This window comes from Crassostrea angulata, chromosome 2 (genome assembly GCF_025612915.1).
Source record: "Crassostrea angulata isolate pt1a10 chromosome 2, ASM2561291v2, whole genome shotgun sequence".
Lineage (NCBI taxonomy): Eukaryota > Metazoa > Mollusca > Bivalvia > Ostreida > Ostreidae > Magallana > Magallana angulata.
In genome coordinates this window covers 47,564,147-47,572,372 of record NC_069112.1, presented here as the reverse complement: position 1 = coordinate 47,572,372, position 8,226 = coordinate 47,564,147, and the positions used below count along the sequence as shown (strand labels likewise).

The 8,226-nt window shown below is 31.5% G+C and overlaps 1 pseudogene; it reads right to left on the bottom strand.

Annotated features, from left to right (window-relative positions):
* Nucleotides 1–1,784: 1,784 nt before the first annotated feature.
* On the bottom strand, nt 1,785–4,591 carry LOC128171987 (uncharacterized; annotated as a pseudogene).
* Nucleotides 4,592–8,226: the final 3,635 nt, after the last annotated feature.

Sequence of the window (8,226 nt, the reverse complement as noted above, 5' to 3'; positions counted from 1 at the left end):
TGGTATATGTACACATGTTCGCATTTATTACTATTTGTACGAAAAGTATGATTGTCTAATGGATTATAAGTGCAATGTGATACTGTATAAAAAAGAGAAATTTTCTGTCTAAAATAAATCATGCATTGCAGAAATTTCTGTAAATTGCTGTACATTTGCTTGTTTTAGGATGAAAAACAAATCAATGAAAATTTAACAATGCGATATGTCGGTCATTTAGTCTCCTCTTGGCTCGGCCAGTGTTCCATTAATAAAGGTGAAGAACACAGCTAGGGACTTGATCGTACAGATGATACTAATGCATTAAGCACTGCAATTATTTCCAGAAAAATATCGGAATCTGAGTTTATAGGCAATACGCACATTAAATCAAAAATACAAAGTTTCACAAATTTCGTGCAATCGTTTAAGAAGAGTTGCGTTTGCAAACTACTCAATACTATTACAAATACATGGCTAAAATGTCAAGTTCAAAACACCGAAAGTCCGAAAAAGATAATTGCATCAGAGTTCCTAATACATGTAACATTCACGATTTCCTAGTAACATTCACTTATACACCTTGTGTACTAAATGCCTGCACAGATTCCCGAAATCCTTGCAGCGGTTTGAAAGGCGTTGCGCTAACAATCTGTTCAATACTAAATTCAATATAAAGTCAAAATTCAAAAGGTCCAAACTTTCCCATAAAACGAAATCGATAACAGCACTAAACGACTGAATTACTTATTATAACTGACGGACGCGTTAAAAAGTATACTCTTCGCAAAAAAAAGCAGAGGAATTAATTTTTGCAGCTAATGTGTTGCTTGTGAATTTCTCTTTTGTGATGTATATTGAAGTGATCAAAACTTAAATATAAATACAAAACGTCTTTGATAATTCAAAACATGTACATTTTGATTTTAAGGGTAGTAACCTCGCGTTCGGTAAATGAGCACAAAAAACCTATTGTAAGCACATTGTTACCGCTTTTGGTAAAAGAAATGAACGTTTAAAACACCTGATTTTAATGTGATTTACATTAACATTCGAAATTACAAGTTCCTGAAAACAAGTTCTTTTATTTTCAACTAAGATCTTTTATCGAATACTTTGAACATTAAACTTACTACCTAAACACTTACTGGTCATATCACTTAGAGTTTTAAATTGCATGCATAGATATAATTAACATTTCAAATAAATAAAATTCTCAAAAATTTTATTACAAATTTCACAAAAATACATCATGATAGTATACAATACATGGACATCAAACGACGTCAATATTTAAAGGAAGTTAAAGATACTTTTCATACATTATGAAAAGGACACCCCATCTCCGTGAAAACGTGAACATCTTTTTAAATCACAAAGGATACAGAGTAATATATATTCAAATGAATATTCAATATACACTCAAATGGACAAAATAATATAAGCAAAAAATGTGTGATATAATCTATCTATCAGATGGGAAAATATTTCTCTTTCTAATTTAATAAATGCATAATGCAATTATATTTTTTAATCTGTAAAAACATCAAGTAAACCATTAATTCTTTCAACATATTGACGTGAAACTGAATTATTATTGTAACTGTAACTGTAATACACGTAAAACACACACACAAAAGATTGTCCTTATCAAAACACAAATTAATCAAAAAATGAACAAATTGGGATATATCAAAATTCCAAACATTGATATCTATAAAACGTCAACATAAATAAATATACAAACAAAACCTCAGAAATAATTCATTGTCAACGATCATTTTCAACAGTTAACATTCAGTTTTTTAAACATTGTTCTTTTTGCAAGTAAACTCTTTTGAAACAATGATCGTTTCTTCCTTGAGCCATCGTCGTTCAATATATTCTTTTGTAGAATTGAAGACACGCCAGAGGTTAAATAGAGACATGGCATTTTTGGCGTCGTTTGGAGCCACTTCATCAAAAATAATTCGACACAGGAATGACACGAAGTAGATCTACTCCAAAATCCACAGACACCTCCTCGCAGAACTTACGGACACAAGGATATTTGTATGCATTTCTCATGTCGCTATTAGGAACTCCTATTTCGTCAATGGACGTAATTACAACAAACTGTCTAACGCCATCTAAAAGAAATAAAATGGTATATAAATACGTTGGCTTGAAGATGTCTCTCTTAAATGTTATTGTATCAAAAAAATTCATTGCGAAGTATACATGTAAATAAGCTAGGAAAAAAAGAAGCCAGTATATTTCAATCTGAGTTATGGTGCATTTTATTTGACCCTTTTCCACACTAAATGCAAATGTTGCTAGTTAGCACTTGTTGCCAGTATTCTTAATTAAGTGATATTATCATCAGTTTGAAATTTGACTGTCTATCACAATGAGATTTTACTCTAAATTTATGTATTTTGCCAAAAATGTTTGCAACCCGTTGTGCTTCAACTGAAGATAAAACTACTAAGACCTAAATGCAGAATTTGATTTAATTATGGAATGCTAATCGATCACTTGCATAATCAATTAAGCAATTATTATATTATAAACAAGAATTTTGTTTCAATATGGCAATGGATATATTTTACATTAAAAGAAATAAGGATGGCTTGATGTTTGTAATTGCTGACATTTAAAAAAAATAGAATGTGATGCAATGAATCATTCTTTGTACCCTAATATTACATACAAATTATTTCGCTGGTATATTAATTGTTTCAAAGTTATAGGTCGGTAGTGCTAAAATACTTTCGCAGCAGCGTATTGAACGGTATAGTATATATAGTCTTAAAATATTTTCAATACACTGAGCATTGACAATAGAAAAACCCACTGAAATTACACAGATTTGATAAAATAACCTTCTGAGTCGTGGTCTTTTTCAATTTCTATCATTGATTTCACGCTTGTCGACAAGTCTTTAAGGTTTGTAGAAGCTTTAATAACGTACAGAATACAGTGAACAACATTCGCTGGATTCGGTTTGTGTATTTTTATGTCTGTTTCTGGATTCGACTACAAATATTAATGTCAAACTTCACTATAAAGATGTTTGATGATTCCTATAAAACTCAGTAATACATCTCAAATTTCAAACATAGTCATTACAAAATGTAATCACAATTTGTCTTTGAAAAATGATTTAGATTTTTTATTTCAAATTATTGCATAAAAAACTAGAGTAAATTTTAGGTGACTTTTTAAAAAAGTCATGATATTATTGAACAAACATTTAATCTTTTGGGAAACAAATTTAATGTATCCATATTCAATTCAAAGGTTTAAGAATAACAACTCAAAAGAAACATATATGTTCACTTTGCAATCATAATAAAAGTAAATTAGATTAGCATAATGTTAAACATGTGGTTATTTATGTTATTATTGATATTCAATTTTAAGTGATCTTGTCAGTAGACTGAATATATACCCATCATACACCATACCTTTATGGACAATGAAATGTTGCACGATGAATTGAAATCCCATGTTGAGACGCATTGTCATAAAAAAGGAAAAACGTCTTCGTATTTTGGGGAGTCTTATTCAAAATTGTTAGGGCTTTATGCATTTTAATGCTAATCAATGCAGTTCTTCGTTGAAACTGCACATATTAAAACAACAATTTATAGCATGAAATGTTTCGGCGTCGTATCAATTGCAAATATGTCACTGCTTTATTAGTAATATTTTTTCCTTTGTTAAAGCGAATTAATATTTTAAGGGAAGAACTCACCTTATCGCTCAGCGTACATGTCAGTTCCCCATTTAAAATATTTTCATGTTCATCTTTCTTAATGATCTCCTCTTCATCAATGCCGGGCATATAAAACAATCTGCACGGTACTTTTGGTCCTTTGTCACCCATGTATATAGGCTCAAAATGTATTTGTAAAAATGTTTAAACCAAAAATATTTCTTCCAAAAAATGTTAAATAACGAAAGAGGTAGTACATGTATTTCTAAAGGAAATAAGGATTTCCTATCGGATTTAATAAAATTCTATCGGAAATGAACTTACAATAGGAAGTTATTGTATTCCGATAAAATATCTCAATTTTCCAATAGATAAATGTATATTGTTTTTTCTATGGGAATAATTATTTTCCTGTAGGTGAGATACAATGAAAAAAAAGGTGGTCGTAAAAGCAAAGGTCTATCATATTGCATATTTATATTTTTCCATATAAGCAGCTACGACAGGTGCAAAATGCCACCTTTGTACTGTAATAGTTTTCCGGCACAGTCTTAAGGTTATATTTTTTGCAAGATAAACGATAGGATAGGATTTACGCACGATAGAACAGTAGACATGATATGCAATTAAACATATTATCAATAATGATTAATCTTTGGTTCATTTTTGTGTTTTATAAAAGGAATTTTGTGTTTAGATTTAGCATATGAATTTAAGATTCCTTATTTGCAATTAAAACACGCAGTAATGTTTAAATTTGCAATACATTACCTTTTTTGTTGCACTTTTTTCTCTGCTCTTTAAAGGACACGTTCTGTAAATATCTCTGATATAATCACAATCACTGTTTGTTAAGGCGGTGGCAAAAGTCCCCAGAACAGAAAATTTTCCAGAGCCAGTTACTCCAATCATAATGATATTGATGAATGGTACTTTCGGCGTCAACGGAGGCACATTGTTGTAAACTTGTTTAAATATTCAACAACAATTTATTAAATTGAAATAATTATTAAAAACTCAGAAACTAAAAGTGGTTGGCGTAATATATATCTATCTTTAAAAAAGTTAACACAAAGCACAAGTGATGTGGTTTTTTTCGTATATTTACGTAGGTGCTTGTTTCCAAGACATAATTATTGATTTCTTTCATAAAGTGACCGCACTATTGTCAGTTCCGTTCATTTGTCGATTTTTCCAAAGATATAGCAGTTTTCTGAAAGTTCTGATGACAAACTCTTCAGATAAATTGCGATTTATTTTATCCGTAAAAAAAGAATGAATAAGAGAATGAATTATCTTTGGTTTACCTTAATGTGTACATTATAACGTTGAATTGCTTTCAGTTGTATCCTCCAATAAGAAAAAAACACTGATTAAACTCGTATTTAATTTTCCCGGATAAAACTTTAGAGAATTCAGTAGGGCTGTGAAGCTTTTAGTCATTTAAACAAAATCTATTAATTTTTGTAACTAAATCTTGAAAATTTTTACTTATGATTTGTTGTATTCTGTATTTTCTATTATACATCTTGCACCCTACACGCTATGATATTCAGTGTAAACTTTGTGGGCTGCGACACTTATTCCCTTTGAATGTAGTTTACATTGGTACACATGTACATATAGTGCAATAAACAGTAATAACTATATACCTATTTACTGACTATGAGGTTTCACCTCGTGAAATAGTTGCTGTCGTGGGGATTATTAAACTTGATATCGTCCGAATAGCTAGTGATTAGGTATTTTTTATACCGTAGTAAACTTTATTTGTCGGCAATGTAGAATTTTTTTTATGATAAACAAATTAGAGTTACCGGACTTTGAATTTCGTGTAGCGATCGGATTACGACAGAGGTGTTCCGAGTTAAAAAGGGAAATCGAATGCCACAGGTGAATAGTTTTAACGAGGCCGAGTACAGAACGAGTACGCACGTTTTCGCGCAGCGTTTCATTTGTATTGTGACGTCATCTTTTTGCTTAGTTGACGCCATGGCGTGATAGTTTTAACTGCAGATATTCAGCGAAAATTGTTGAAAATATCTCGTTTGATGCGTAAAAATAATGTTATATTGTGGAATAAACATTAATGTCTCGAAGTATAAGCTATATTTGTGCTCGGGTCGAAAACGTGAAGAGGGTTCAGCAAGCCTAGCCATCTGTCATTTTTTCTTAACCCGCCTAAATATACCTTAATCCATATATTTCAAGACAGTAACCATGTATTATATATTAATGACCCTTAATATGTGATGTTATATATTTTTTTATTACTTAAATATGTCTGAATGTTTTAATAATACTATATAGATCACCTTTTCCGCCTTTGTCAAATAAAAATAGCCTTTATCTGACGAATCTGGGAAATTGGGCATACAAAAATCAACTTTGATAAGACCCTGTAACAAACCAGGAGGTAAAAGGTTTTTTTTATTTGACCATTTGATGCCTTTTAGCAATAACTTTAATATGTAGAACAGAAAAAGAAATCCCTAGGGCAGAAGTTTTGAAAAAATGTAAAAAATATGCAAAATTGATACATTTCAAGCAAAATCCCATAGGGTCCTATGTTAAAGATTAACAAACTTTGAGATGACCCCCTAAACAAACGGTGTGGTAAATGTCTTATTATTTAATCTTAAAATAATAATTATATCAGTAGAAATTCATGTAAAAAGTTTCATCCAAAAATCTAGGGCAGAATAAATTAGACCCGGCCTCGTTAATGAATATTCACCATGGGCAGGAAGCACGGAAACTAATCACGGTTAGACAGAAAATGGTGTTTTGTTGTTGGAATTTTACATAGCAAATATTCAGATAGGTATAATAATTTATCATAGTTGGTATGTACTCTTAAGTGTATTTGAGCTAATGAAACGTCAAAAGAAAAGGGGGTAAAACAAAAATGTTCAATTCAGCATATATTCTTTAATGCCCCAGTCACACATTCACGGATTAAAGGCCGGATTAGCTACGAAGGCGATCCGGCCTCATTCGTGGCGATATGTATTGACCTGTGGCTTTTCCGTCTGTAATTGTATCCAAACATACGGTATAGCAATACTTGTATAGAAACAACCGTAGTTCTTCCTTAGTAAAACTTACTAAACCGTTTAGAACGTAGAAGCCGGTTCTAACTTCGTATAAATCCGTTGTAAATCGTGTGTATCAATTTGTATCCATGCATTCCTTGATGCATCCCTACTTACTCCGTATCAATTATCGATCATTAGATTTTCCGGTGTGAACCGTGGAAAATATTCCGTTTAAGAACCATGGAGTTGATCCGTGAATGTGTGACTGGGGCATTAAGAATGTGATAATGCTTCTATCTTTCATGTCAACATATTTATCTTGCATGTCGACATAGTTGAAAGAAAAATATCTTGCACACAAGGGGCAGAGATATGCCACCATACTTTTGCATTTTAGTTGACATAGAAATAAACGCATGTTTGAACATCTACTCTTGTATGTTTCAGAGATTCATTGTCAATGTATATCAATAGTTTGAGAGCTACTAAAAACAATATGGATAGCATTTTTCAGGTTGAAGAAATTTACTGTCCTCAACACATGTGTTTATTTTTCATTTTATGATCCACTGACATATCCATTTGATAGTTGCAGAGAAATGCAATTGCAGAAGCTGTTATTGCGGTGTGTCATTTGAAACACATTTGATGATCCCATCATCAAATGATGATTCATCTAATGATCCCGGATACTTTCCCCAACCATGATCAGAAATATCTAAAAAAAAAAAAAAAAGCCAAAAAACAGTATCTAAAAGAAAAAATCGAAAACCAAAAAGAACAAGAACAAAAAAAAAACAAAAACAAAACACAGCTTAAAAAAACAAAACCAAAAACCAAAAAGAGTATATAAATGTTAAAATATAAACGTTTGAAAACTACATTACCGATATGCTCAAAATCTAAGTACAGCATTCCATGTGAAATACAAAATGAACAAACTACTTCCTGATTAATGGAACGTTTTTTTTCCTTTTTACATATTTTTTTTCTCTTACTTGATGGAACGCAAAACTTTTTGTATACAATAAAATTCTTACCCCGCAGTTGCTGATTAAGATCGTCCAGTTCTCTCTCTCGTTCTTGTAATGATTTAAGTTCATCAATCCGGCATTGTAACTTTGATATATCATACGCAAGGATGCTAATGAAGAAAAGAAAAATGTTTGATTGAGTTTCGTTTGGTAGTTGTACACAATTATGCCATGAAATTACAAACAACATATACATTACGTGTGTAGAATTCCACGATATTAAACACAATGAGAGAGAGAGAGAGAGAGAGAGAGAGAGAGATAGAGAGAGAGAGAGAGAGAGATTTAACATTAGTGCTGAAACATGAAAATAGGTGTCCTTTATTTGATTTAACAGAAAAAGATTTGTATTTTTTTATTTAAGCTAGTTTTAACCAGTATACAGTTGTTGACTGGGGTCGAGTGGGTTGACCGGCTTGCAAACTGTTGCCCAAGGCCGAAGGCCGCGGGCAACAGTTTGCGAACCGGTCCGACA